Source organism: Lygodium microphyllum, unplaced genomic scaffold, assembly GCF_053477565.2.
Source record: "Lygodium microphyllum isolate KBCC unplaced genomic scaffold, Lygodium_microphyllum_v1.1.10 scaffold_31, whole genome shotgun sequence".
NCBI classification, from domain to species: Eukaryota; Viridiplantae; Streptophyta; class Polypodiopsida; order Schizaeales; family Lygodiaceae; genus Lygodium; species Lygodium microphyllum.
Window position 1 is genome coordinate 4,479,635 of NW_028229514.1, and position 14,217 is coordinate 4,493,851.

Here is a 14,217-nt window from a genome sequence, read left to right on the forward strand (position 1 = left end):
AATTGCTTCAGGTTAGTTGGGGCTCTCAAGGCGGCAATCTTCTCAATCTTAGCAAGATTTGTTGCTATCCCTTGTGCAAAGACAATGTGGCCCAGAAGAACTCCTGATGAGATGGCAAAGACAGTTGTCGGGGTTGAGAGAAATCCCATACTCTTAACATTTGTCAAAACATTGCTCGAAGTGTCCCCAATGCTCACGGGTTAGGCTACAGACACAAAATTCATCAAGATACACCTTTATAAAATCATGTAAATGGTTATGGAAGCCAGCTTCTATCATCACTCATTGGAAGATAGCATGAGCATTACAGAGCCCAAATGGCATCCCTTTGTAAGTATAGGTCCCCTATTCTATTATGAAGGTTATTTTGGATTGGTCCTCTTCTGCAATTTGGACTTGGTTGTATCCGTTGAATCCATCCAAGAGGGAATAGAGCGCATGTCTTGCCACTATGTCCAATAGTCAATTGTGAAAGGGATGGGGAAATGATCCTTCACTATCTTGGAATTCAGTTTTTCAAAGTCCACACATATTCAAAGTTTCCCGTTCTTTTTGGGTATGACCACAATGGGTGATGGGACTTAAAATGGGCCAGCACTAGCTATAGCACTAGCCGGACCTCATGCTCATGACACACAAACACCCTCACGGCCTCGTGGACCAGGAGCATCAATCTAATGCTAAAGGACAAGCTGCCCTAAAGCTTTATTCATGTGTTTATAGTTTATAGTCCAACATTTCCCTTAAACTCCTCAGAGGGAGATCCCAAAGTACATAGGCATAACGCCTCGTCACACACATATAGGAGGCACTCCACCAACTAATAGTCGAAACCCCACTGCAGCTCTTCTACATCGTAGGGATTGGCCCTTTGATGCGCTGCTAAACATATAACACAAACGAGCACAACCTCCTCTCCTTTATATTTCTTGTATTTCCAGGAGATATACCATGCTTCCTCACTTCACAGTCCCTTAGGAAACCGACCCTCTACCCTACGGCAAGGGATAACCTCACACTCTCAACCGTGGGTCAAAGTCCTAAGAAAACAATTGCTATGCAGTCCAGGAGATTTTTCTTTCGATACCATGAACCATGCATAGTGCATAATGTGAATGGTTTAGTGCACAAACAATAGAAAATTAGCATCGTGCATCGTGCACAACCAATCTTTTCATGATTTCCATGCTAACATTTATGTATTGAAACGAGGAGAGACACCGAGCCTTACGCTCATGCTACCTTTTCCTTTATTTTCACTACAAGATATAGACCTTATACCGACGTTTAAAGCGACGAAAATACAAACAACAAAATTTGCCCCCGTTGTCATAAAAAGCATCGTTATTGACGACGCCATAGAAACGTCGCTATTGGCATCGCTATATACGTTGCTATATGCGTCGCATTTGCGACGCATATAGCGACACAACCAGTGAATTTTCGACGCGTATAGCGAGGCCAATAGCGATGCGAGCAGTAAATTTGCGACGCAAATAGTGACGGTAACAGGGAAAACAAAATTTTGTGGCAGGGCAACAAGCTGCCCTGCCACATATAGCACTGTGTGCTGTATGAGAGCCATACAAAATAGTTTCTGCACTACTGCATACAAAGCACTTGCAAACAAAAAGAATGTATACTGAAATCATAAAACTGATACATGAAATAAACACATGATCGCATAAAATGCGATTGGTACAATCACGAAAGGATATCACTAATACATAGAAAATGTCTACATAGATCAGGCGACTAAAAACTAAAGGTGTGTGAGCTCCAAGGATCCAAGGGCGAGCTAGAAATCCTCGTCCCCCGAAAGCTCGTCCCACCGCAAAGGAGCATCGAACAGATTTTGCAGAAAAAGAAACAACATATCAATCCACCATACAATAATGCATTCAAATATCTCATGGTAACTACGGACAAGAAAGATGAGTGACTTACAGGGCCGCCGCGTCTATACAATCGGTTGATCAATGCATTGAGACAGTGCCTCTCTACATATCGAGTCTCAAGGCCTTGCGGATTGCGATTTGTAATGGAGTGCTGCAAAGAAAACAAAATGCTAACTGTTAGAAACATGATTGTCAGTACAAAGAATATTTCAAAAAATTAAATAAGCAAAACAAAAGAGAAACTTACAAAGTCCTCCAAATATGTCCTGTGGCCGCCACTCCCAAGATGATGGACCACTCCGGCCTCGAGTCGTGCCCTCGCCGCCTTCCACTGCTACTGACTCCAACGTCCTAGCGAATCTGTAGCCTCCTCCCTCAGTCGGTGCCAGTCGTCTGCATCTAACCACTCGGGCTTTGCAGCCCCATCTTGATTGCCTTGCGTGGGTCGGATCGTCTATGTGACATGTATGCACGCATGCAATCCATCATCCAGCCCGTAGAGAATCTATCTACTGCGGCTGGCACTGGAAACTCCTCGTGCAAGGATGCTACTATGTAGTCATTTCTCCCCTCCGGTATGTTCTTCCAATGATCCAGGACGTTGTGCCGAAAAACTTGTTGGTACAACTCTCTCATGCGAGCCATCACCCTCCTCCCCTCATCATTCATGATGATGGCTCCTGACCTACTATCAACCAGGTATCTATAACCCCTAGGAGTCTGCCTAAGATGGGTCATCTCCCATCTCCGTCCACGCTCCTGGGCCTATCCAGGAGACCCCTCTACATCCGGTGTACCGATAGGGGTAACCTCTCTCGGAGTGGCACTCAAAGGGGTGCCACCAAAGGGGGTGCCACCAAAAGGGGTGCCACCTACTGATGGCTGCGCAAAAGCCGGAGTAAATGAAGTAGACGTCCCCATAGGTGTGACAAATCCTGGTGGTGACGCAGCTCTAGCTGAACGACGAGACAGAGACACCACATCCGTGTCTCCACAGCAGCATCCCCCTGATCCCGATGCAGTCCCTCCCTCTGGCCCAAGTCATGAGCATCGAGATCGTCTGCTCGAAGCTAAAGCATCTGATCGCACTGCAGCAGATCTAGCAGAGCACCCTGACAAAGAACAAGACAGCTCCTAGTCTGCCATCTCTCTGAATTTCGCGAGCTGGTCTGGAGACATGCGTGCCATCATGTCCTGAAACTCCTCATCGCTCATCCCTTGACTCATCCTAAAAATGTCACCTACATAGATAAAAAATGGTGTTAGAATAATCAATTTAAACTATACAAAGCACAGTAATATAAATCATTTTTGAAAAATCCCTCTTAAAATGCATATCTTATGTATCTTTATGGAAGATCTAAACAACGAATTGAGTAATACAATTCTCCAAGAATGAAGTATTCTATGGTCCCATGTTAATCTCCTGACACAACTCTGCATACACTGGAAGGTCGATAGACATGTCACACAAAAGTACTAGTCTGCCTCGTTCTCAAAAAGTTCTTAGACTATTGTATTTCCATCATCGTTAGCCGATGCGGGCTCCAAGCTTGCGGTGGCCTCCAACCCTTGTAATATCGACCCCTCTATTTGCATATTTTCTTCATCTATGCCCGGAACATCGCTTTGATCATATACTCTCGCACTTCGAGGAGTTGAAGGTATAACATACCACCATCGAGGTTGTCGGGGGTTTGGATAGAAGATTACCTGTTCACAAACACGTACAAAGCGAGTTCAAACCATTGTGACATAAACCATGTCGTATTACAATTAGCAAGCAAATGACTCTATGCACCTATTCACAATGGGCCGGCAACACAAAGGTGTCGCGCAAATCCATCCATTTTTTTTCGGAATCTATTTCGAGAAATCCAAATGGACCTCGTCGAACTGTTGCTCCAGCTTCTCCAAGTACCACTTTGAACCACTGCACATCGAATAGTATCATGGAGAAGCTACGGTAATCCAAAGTAATAATACTTTGTAAGTTCCCAAAATACTCCATCTCATCCACAACCATGTTCGGATCCGTTGCTCGTCGCCGGCTCTCTTGCTCAAACCTTGCCATGACACCACAGTCCATTGTGGAGCGCATTTTGTCAATACGCTCCACGCGAAAATGCCGTCCACGCAACCACGCTGCACTATATATTTTGTACTGTACATTGAAACACTCAAATTAGATGTCGCATATAAAATTTAGATACGACACATTCTAAACCCCTCATCACCTTTGGACTACATCCCCTCGAGAACTCCCATTCCTTCATTGAGACCTCTGTCCCTTCGCTGGATGCTGCGGTCAAGGCTCCATGCAACCATCGTGTTGACATAAACCGCGGCATCTCCTCCATGCCTTCGGGATATTGAACCGGTCGATGACACATACTGCATCAGAACTCAGCTCGCGCTTCCTCTCGATCTTGCCTTGCAATCTGGTACTTGGCGAGCCACGTCTCCATGGAGGCATGGTGCCATATACAAAAGCGATTCACCTTCTCTTCCATTGAGGCATCCATTCTTTTTTCTACCCCATTTCCAACCACCACATCTCCAGTCAGTCTATCATCGTCCTTCAGCATCCATAGCATTTCATTGTCTGGTTCCACCGTTGGTAGCCATTGTGAGATATGCACTAACGCCTCTGACACCAACCAACCTTCTACCATGCTACCTTCTGGACGAGATCGTTGTCGCACAAAGCCTTTCAGGGTTTTCATGAAGCGCTCCAGGAAGAACATCCATCGCGTATGGATAGGTCCAGCAATCTCCACTTCGTCCACAAGATGCACAAGAAGGTGAACTTGTATCGTAAGCATGCTAGTGGGCAGGTATTTCTCAAAGAGACAGACTGTCTCCACTGCTCCCCGCATTGCGGATTCAATAGAGGACGTCTTAATCTCTTTTTGTAAGATCCATTGCACCAAAGTCGACAACTTGTAAATGGCCCCGCGAATTTCTGGAGTAAGGCATCCTGCGATCGCGATCGGTAGGACAAACTGCCACAAATGAGAAAGCATTATGAATAATGGCCACTTTTCAAATTGCAAAATGCCCACGCTAATTACAATCCATTCTGTTCACAAACCTGACATATCTTATGCCAATCATGGGATTTTAGCCCCGACAATTGGTCATCTTTAGAAAATGCGGACCTGAGAGAACGCATCATACCCATTGGAGTGCGGATAGACTTTATTACTTGCTTCAGAATGTGCTCTTCTTTGGTGGACGAAACCCAAGGAGCGCGAGGAAGCTACACTCCCCCTTCAGCACTCGACTGCGGCCAAAGTGCCTCCATCTTACCTACCTCCTTCAAATCCATTCGTGACCCTATAGTGTCTCTCTTTCCTGTGATGTGGTCCCATAGCAAGCTGCCCACATTCTTGAAAATATGCATGGGATCCAACAAGTGGTTGACCTGTAAGTGGGTCCAATATGGCAACTCGTGGAAAACTGAGAACCGTCGCATTCCATTTGGATGTGATTCCGGGTTTACCATTTTCAGCTCGTACCAGCTTGTAGTGTTCATACATGTTGGAGGTCGTCCAAGAAAACCTTCCCTGAGTTCATGATCCTCCGGCAAGAAAGCGGCGTGTCCTTGATATACCATCTTCTTCATGGTTTGTGACCTTCAGGAATCTAACTGTGGCCCACACAATGGACATGCATGATAACCTGAGGTAACCAGACCTGTAAGGCGAGCCACGACCTAGTGAATACTTGATTGAATGAAATAAAATATAGATATTACCAGTGAGAATGGAGGTCTGCTCACCTGAGCACTCTCCCAATCCTAGAAAGTCATGCATCGTCCACATGAGAATGGCTTGAATGTTGGCTGACCACCGACCATCGCGCCTGCTCATATCTTGCACAGTGACCCCCTCCTCCCACAAAATCTTAAGCTCATCGACTAATGGACGAAGATACACGTCCATATTTTTTACTTTGTAGCGGCCCGGGACAAGCAAGCTAAGGATGAGATGTCCTTTCTTCGTAGAAAGCCATGGAGGGATGTTGTAGTTGACAAGCACTATAGGCCACACACTGTAAGAAGTCGAGTGCAGACCGAATGGTTTCACACCATCCATGGCAAGACTGAGCCGAAGATTCCTTAGCTCTCGCGCAAAGCCTGGGAAGGTAGAGTCAATGTGGCTCCATGCGTGTGAATCTGCTGATATTCATTGAACTCCATCCGTGGACCTATTCTGCACATGCCACGTTGTCAAGCTTGCCATGCGAGACGTGTGAAACATGTGGTTTATGCGGGGGATGAGCGGAAAGTGTTTGAGAACTTTTTGAGGGATGGTTTGCCCATGCAAGTCCTGTCGATACCTGTGAGCACCACACTTTGGACATGTCTCCATAGTCTTGTATTCATCTCGAAACAGTATGCAGTCGTTGATACATGCATGGATATTATTGTAGTACATGCCAAGCTTCCGTAAAACATGTCGTGCATCATTCTGCACATGCCACGTTGTCAAGCTTGCCATGCCAGATGTGTGAAACATGTGGTTTATACGGGGGATGAGCGGAAAGTGTCTGAGAACTTTTTGAGGGATGGTTTGCCCATGTAAGTCCTGTCGATACCTGTGAGCACCACACTTTGGACATGTCTCCATAGTCTCGTATTCATCTCGAAACAGTATGCAGTCGTTGATACATGCATGGATGTTATTGTAGTCCATGCCAAGCTTCCGTAAAACATGTCGTGCATCATCACGAGACTCAGGCATGGTATTTGCATGTGGTAATATATGATATTTCAATAACCTGAAAAAAATCATAAAAAACCTTGAAAAAGCACAAATGTTTGCAATAATACTATTTTTTTTAAAAATCAATGAAGCCTATGTGCAAGGTACCTGAATAACTCAGTCACACTCGTATCGCTCCAACTGTATTTTGCTTGCACACTTAAGAGTGCAAGCAATGTCTTCAACCGAGATACTCGGCACCCATCATATAATGGTATGGATGCTTCCTCTCTAAGCGGGTCAGATGTCTCAACATCCATGGGAATCAATGCATCGATCATTGCCTCCATCTCAGGCTCCAAGATTGTAGGTAGGTCGGGAAGGTTGTCTGTCTCCTCTGGCATTGACAGTATAGATGGGCCTTGCAAGTGGTGGATTGGCTCCTGCAATCCATCCATCGCATGTCCACGAACTCTTCTAATTGGCCGCAAAGGGTGCACTCCCCCTTGGGTCGAGACATCACCCCCCTGGATAGAAAATTTGCCAACAAGACCCAATCTTATTGTGTATGGTTTTCAATTAGCTTGCGATTACAATGTATGATTAATATTAACTTCAAATTACCGTTTGCTGAAAATTTGAAATCGCCTGATCAATGATCTCAGATTGAAACTCGCCAAATCGTCGTACGTGTTCTATAGACAATCGGCGTTTTCGTCTAATTGCCAACTTGCATTGAGAGCCAGGACATGGGACATGCTGATTAAGATACGTCTCGCGGTCTTGAATAATAAGACCTTCTTCGTTTTCCATCTTATCTACATTACAGCAAACGAGGCTTAAATGGATAGCTTTATGGAGATGTACGTCAAGTTGCAAGTTGACCATAAATCTTACATTGTACATAGTAGTTGAGAGATTTTTTGATGTTATATCTCGACCTTGTATCATGCTCAAGGATTTGTTTGTCCCGGTAGATAATTATTCGTTATTGTAAAAAATTGCACTAGAGGGCTTTGAGTATAAGTAATCCATTTATGAGCATCATTGAGGATCTCTTAGTCTAATAATAAATCAGTCTCAACAAAAAGCATCTTAGAAATGTGGTTTTTTTGTCCTAGGATCGCGTATTAAAATTAATGCCATCTATGAAATTTATCAACTATAGTAATAAAATTTATTTCAATCAATTCTACTCATAGTCATAAGACCTGAGAGAAAATATCATATACTCAATTTAAGGGATTCTTCTTCTATAACAATACTTTTGGGTTCATTTTGATGAAGTACCGTAATGACCATTAGCTAGGGTATCATTTTCTTTTAGTCCTTCCGTTGACTAGTTGGCATGATTTCTAATTTGTTATACCTATAAAGTTAATACAAAAACAATGAATTATGCATATCACAATTAGATCCCCTACTTGGACATTATAAAGGACATGACCAATTTTAAGCCATCTTAAAGAGTCACCAATGTACGTGGCCCATGGCAAAGCACATTGCATACCATTATCGATAAGTCTATTATCTTAAACTTCCTTCCCCTTCCTCTCCCTCTCTTTCTCTCCCTCTCTCTCCCTCTCCCTCTCTTTCTCTCTTTCTCTCTCATTTCCTCTCCTAAACAAGCAAAAAAGAAAGTGATTCAAACATTAAACAAGCAAGAGGGAGAGTGAGAGAGAGAATGCACTCTCCCTCCCTCTCCCTCTCCCTCTCATTCTCTCTCCCTCTCTCATTTCCTTCCCCTCCCTCTCCCTCTCCCTCTCTTTCCCTCCCTCTCTATCTCTCTTTCTCTCTCATTTCCTAAACAAGCAAAAAATAAAGTGATTTAAACATTAAACAAGCAAAAGGGAGAGAAAGAGAGACAATGCACTCTCCCTCTCTTTCTCTTTCTCTCCCTCTCTCATTTCCTTCCCCTCCCTCTCCCTCTCCCTCTCTTTTTCTCTCATTTCCTCTCCTAAACAAGTAAAAAATAAAGTGATTTAAACATTAAACAAGCAAAAGGGAGAGGGAGAGAGAGAACGCACTCTCCCTCCCTCTCCCTCTCTTTCTCTTTCTCTCCCTCTCTCATTTCCTCCCCCTCCCTCTCCCTCTCCCTCTCTTTCTCTTTCTCTTTCTCTTTCTCTTTCTCTTTCTCTCCCTCTCTCTCCCTCTCCCTCTCCCTCTCTTTCTCTCTTACTCTCTCGTTTCCTCTCCTAAACAAGCAAAAAAGAAAGTGATTTAAACATTAAACAAGCAAAAGGGAGAGGGAGAGAGAGAATGCACTCTCCCTCTCCCTCCCTCTCCCTCTCTTTCTCTTTCTCTCCCTCTCTCATTTCCTCCCTCTCCCTCTCCCTCTCCCTCTCCCTCTCTTTCTCTTTCTCTTTCTCTTTCTCTCCCTCTCTCTCCCTCTCCCTCTCTTTCTCTCTCATTTCCTCTCCTAAACAAGCAAAAGAGAGTGATTTAAACCTTAAACAAGCAAAAGAAAGAGAGAGGGAGACTCACCGATGAGATATGGCGAGCGTGGGGCGGCTCCTCTTTGCGATGAAGGCTCCTCTTCTCCTTCGCGAATAATGGCGGCGGCGGCAGCAGCGGCAAGTCTTCCTCGTCTCCTTCTCTCATGACAGTCGCTCTCTCCCTCACTCTCACTCTCAAAACTCACAATGGAGCAAACGCGAAATGAAAACCGCTCTCAGTTTCGGCCGCTTTTTTTCCCTGTGGAGTGTCACTATTTGCGTCGCTATTTGCGATGCCGCTATCCGCCGTCGCTAATCGGCATCGCTACTAACTCAAATACTTGTAGTGTTTAAAACGACGTTAACCATGATGCAACACATAAATCAGGTTTAAGATTGTACTTTAACGTCCAAACTCCCCTCTCACCCTACCGTTTAATGTTTTGCAATCGTTGATAGGTGTAAGAGTCGTTTTATGTGTATTTCTTTGTAGAGAAAGCAATAAATACGGACAAAAACGTAGAAACGAGGGTAAACCAAGGCTAACCTCGTGCTCTACCTTCATTATACATTGCACAAACACTTATGTAATTTTTTGGAATTTTTTTTTATCGTTTTCTAATTTTCTCCCATTTAAAATCTATTTTTATTCATTTTTTGGTATTTTTTCTCTATTTTCCAATAAAAAATGACTAGAAATTGAGATTGATTATGGGTTATGGCCCTTAGGTTCCTTGACATCAAAATTCAGGTTTTTTTAATGTTATATTTTATGTTTTCCCTTTATTTTGCAAAAAACTCCCATTTTGCCTCTTAAACGCGTGTTTTACGGATTTTATACCATTAATTTCAGTCATACACTTATAATTTTCTGATTTTCTGAGCATAAACTGATCAAACTCATAGCAAACAACAACATAATGCATAATCAGCCCATGGGAACAAATATTCATGAAGCAAATTGCATAAAACATCAATTCCCTTTGTAAAAATAAAATTACCATTCTTTGCGGGTTGCGGGTTTTTATTTGCCATGTTTCGGGACTGATTTCCAGCAACCATTAATGTCCATGATAGTCCGAAATCAGCAATCTACCCTCCTCTTGCATCACGGAGCAATTCCATCTCGGTGGACAGCGATCCTTCTTCTTCCCACATGAATCTGCCTTTAGAGGAGAGAGAAAGACTGATTTCTGATATTTCCATTGGGGCCACCATTTGAGGAGCGAAGACAGGCGATAGAGTCAACAGGGAAGGAGTAATTCGAGGGTAATGTCAATTGTAGGGGTTGTGTGCAGGCTGCCATCTCCATCCCCAAGGATGGAGCGCATTTTTTGGCGTTGATCTGCCCACGCCCTCCTCTCTCTCCCCCCACGTTTTTTGCCAAAAGTTTCATGTTACATTTCATTTTGGGCTCCCAAGGGTCACTTACCCATTTTGGCCAAATTTTGTCCACCCCTTCGTATCTTGCTCGGTTTCTTGGCCATTTTCCCGTCCGGACTCTGAATTGAGCTCTGAAAAATCCTGGGCGTCCGGCTTGACATCCCGCATTGACCGGTAACTCTTAACAACCCGCACGGCAGTCTGAAAAATTATCAAAAATCAACAAGTGTCACTCGGGTGCCTTTAAAGCACTTTGACGCTTAAAATCATCCTAGGTCGAGCCACCGCCTTTGACGTTGAATATTTTTCCCTTGATATTCATAATTTTTAGCTATTTTTAAGCACTTCTCGGCATCAAAATTCCCCTCTCATTGGTGACCACGGGATAGGGCGACTCAGCCCGTCGAATCCCACAATATATCTGCACAAAACAACCAATGGGAGCATCAAGCTGATACAAAATAGATACGTATTAAACACAGCACACCCTACCCCCTGACAAAACCAAGGCATGACATCCACAAGGAGTAGGCCTAGCATAATCTGATAAAAGGTCCGAAGCTAGTCACTAACCAACTGCTCCAACACGGCCAAACTAAAAAGAACTATCAAAGAGGTTGCCCTAAGTAGTGGTCTGAACTACCTACCTAACTAAGGACAACACAACTAGGAGCTCCTATTAGGCGAGGACTCCTATAGCCTGATCAAGAAGTATTTTCTTTTAACACATTTCTTCTTTTAGGTTTTTATTTTCTATACTTGGGCATGTAAAAAGGAGGGAGCTGAGCGTAGTGACCCAAGGAAAACAAGGCATCGGTCTCAGGACCTGTCTCGGTACCCAAGAACCTACCAAGCCCTCGCAAGGCGACACTTAATCCTTTTCTAACACTCACTTTTATTTTCGCTCCAACCTTCCTTGATTTCTTCTTTTCTAGCAAGATGCCACCCCTAGGAAGACAAGGCATCAGCCACGGGTCTGAATCGTCTCCAGGAACCTACTAAGCCCTTGCAAGGCAATGATCAACTGCTTATGAATTTTCCTTTCTTTTCTTCTTCTATTTTTATAGGGGTTAGAACCCCTTTTTAGACACCTTTGTATATATTTTTCCTTTAAGATATTCACGGTTTCTTTTCCTTTGTCATCATTATTTTCTTCTTCCAGTAGGCTTCTCTAACTGCCTCACAACTAACAAGAACTCCTGGAACGGCTGCCTAGCAGGCTAGCAGAACAGGGTCACTAGGACTCCCTTCTAAAACAGGTCTTTTGATGCTTGACAATGTCTTTACAGGAGGCAACGACTACTCAGACCTCCCTCAAACATTCTTAGCCTAAACCTGGGACTTCATGCCTTGGACGCCGGTCCTCATCAAGAAAAGAAAAAACCCTTAACAAGTACACAAACACATATAGCATAAAAACCACAATACTCATAAAGGAGAGATATCACCTGGATAGGGCCACGAGAAGCTTCTGCGCAACAAAGGCTCCTTCCAAGCTCTTCTTCGAACCTATCTAACACAAAACTAAAACAAGAAACCATTAACCGCACCTGCACTAAACAGACAATTGGCCCTCTTGGCCTAATGAAATAAAGCACTTCACCACAAAACTTAATCGGCCCACTTGGCCTAACGAAATAAAACATTCAAAACCTCACAAAACGGGCCCTCTTGGCCTAATGAGATAAAACATAGTAGCACCTACACATCCTTCCCTGAAAGAATCCATATATACAATAATAGGTTCCTTCCCAAGGAGGAAAACATAGGGCTCGTAGCCCTAAACTAAATGCATAAGGTTATGACCCATCCCTCCTGCATATATAGCAAGAGGCGTATGCACAACATGTTGTCTAATTAGCCTATGGGTCCAAGATAATAATGGTAGATTGGTCTCGGCTACTCTTTGCATCACCCATATCAACTATCGTCTGCCATATGTTGCATGCTCTGATTACATTCTCCACAAGCAACCGGGTCCTGTTTCATCATTGATAACAATATCCAAACTAGGACCACAATTGAAGAAGAGATCTTCTTCATAAGCAAGATTTGCCAATGAATCCGCAAACTGATTCCAGTAACGTGGAATCATCTGAAAAGACACTCTCTCAAACTCTTCAAGTAGGGTCATCGCAGTCCGATGATACATACAGAGAATGGGATTCTGCACTGTGTATGTCCCATCTAGCTGATTCAGGATCAACTGGGAATCCCCTTTTACTAACAACCGACGAATACCACCTTGTTTGGCAATATGCAATCCCATAATCAAGGCTTTATACTCCGCCATATTGTTAGTGAATCCTACCCCGAGATAAGCAGCTAACTTCATCGTAACTCTACATCGGGGATCTCAAATTACTACTCCAATGCTCCCTTTTTTATTAGGTCCCCTGGATGCTCTGTCAAAATATAATGTATACGTCCACAATGGGTTTACGCAGTCGACCATCACGAACTCCTCTATTCGTAATTATGGTAATCAAAGTTTAGCATGTTAAGAGGATGAACTGACGGCTCCATCCCACCTTCTTCATTGAACTCAACAGGGATACTCGTCAACAGTCGTAAGCAGTGATGGCAGAAGACTTTAATCTCCCACACAAAGGTTCCGTCTTCTTGCTCAATCACTTTATATCTTTTGCTTCACTAGATAAGCTTCCCCTGATGGTATCTCTGCTCCAGATATGGGTGCTCCAAATAAGGGATTAACCGACCCATCAACCAACTTTAAGCTCTTTGCAGGTCTCAAATTATCCCCAGCATGGACCTGCAATGCATTTCTCTATATTAGCATACTTAGAAATAATAAGGTTGAATCTTATTAAGATTAACCTTATTTTTAAACTCTACTCCCCGTAGATCAGCTAATAGGGCCGTAGACCTATTCTTCCCTAGCTGCACAATCTTGTAGGGACCATCCCATTTAGGTTCCAGCTTCCCTGGAAACAGCTCTCTACACGCATCGTAATAGAGGACTAATTGCCCTTTTTTAAAGGTGTACTTCTTCGCTCTAAGGTCATGCAACTGCTTCATCCGACGTTTAGCTACCTCTTGGTGTAACAAGCTCTACAACTTCAACTCATCTAGGTGGGCTATGGTCGTGAAATGTTCAAAAAGGGAATTCTTATCTCCCAAAGAATGGTTAATTGCAAACCGTATGGTTGGCAATTCGATTTCAAGGGGTAACACACACTCTTCCCCATAAACCAAATTGAATGGAGTATGGCTGGTAGCTCGCTTGAACATGGTATTATAAACCCATACTGCCACATACAACTTCCTGTCCCAGTCTCGTTTCTTCTCAGAAACTATCTTAGACAAGATCCCCACAAGCTATTTATTAGCACTTTCCACCTGCCCATTTGCTTGCGGATTATAAGGAGTCATTTTATTGTGCTTGATTTGCCAAGCCTCAGTCAAGCTTTTGATCACCTTATTCAGGAAATGGGTTCCACGGTCCGACATTAATTCTTTCGGTGGACCGAAACGGCAGATAATCTGCTCTAAAAGGAAACTTGCAGTCTCTTTTGCATTGTCTTGCCTAGTCGCCTGCGCTTCTGACCATTTTGTAAAATAATCAGTGGCTACTATAATATACCTCTTCTGGGTAGTAGATGACGGGGTAATAGGACCCACAAAATCAATGCCCCACTTCTCAAATGGAAGAATAGCCATGATAGGCGTAAGTGGGCATTTCCTATTCTCTCTACTGTCATGTCTTTGACAAGTATCACATTTCTTTACATACTCAAAAGAATCTTGGAAGATGGACGGCCACCAATATCC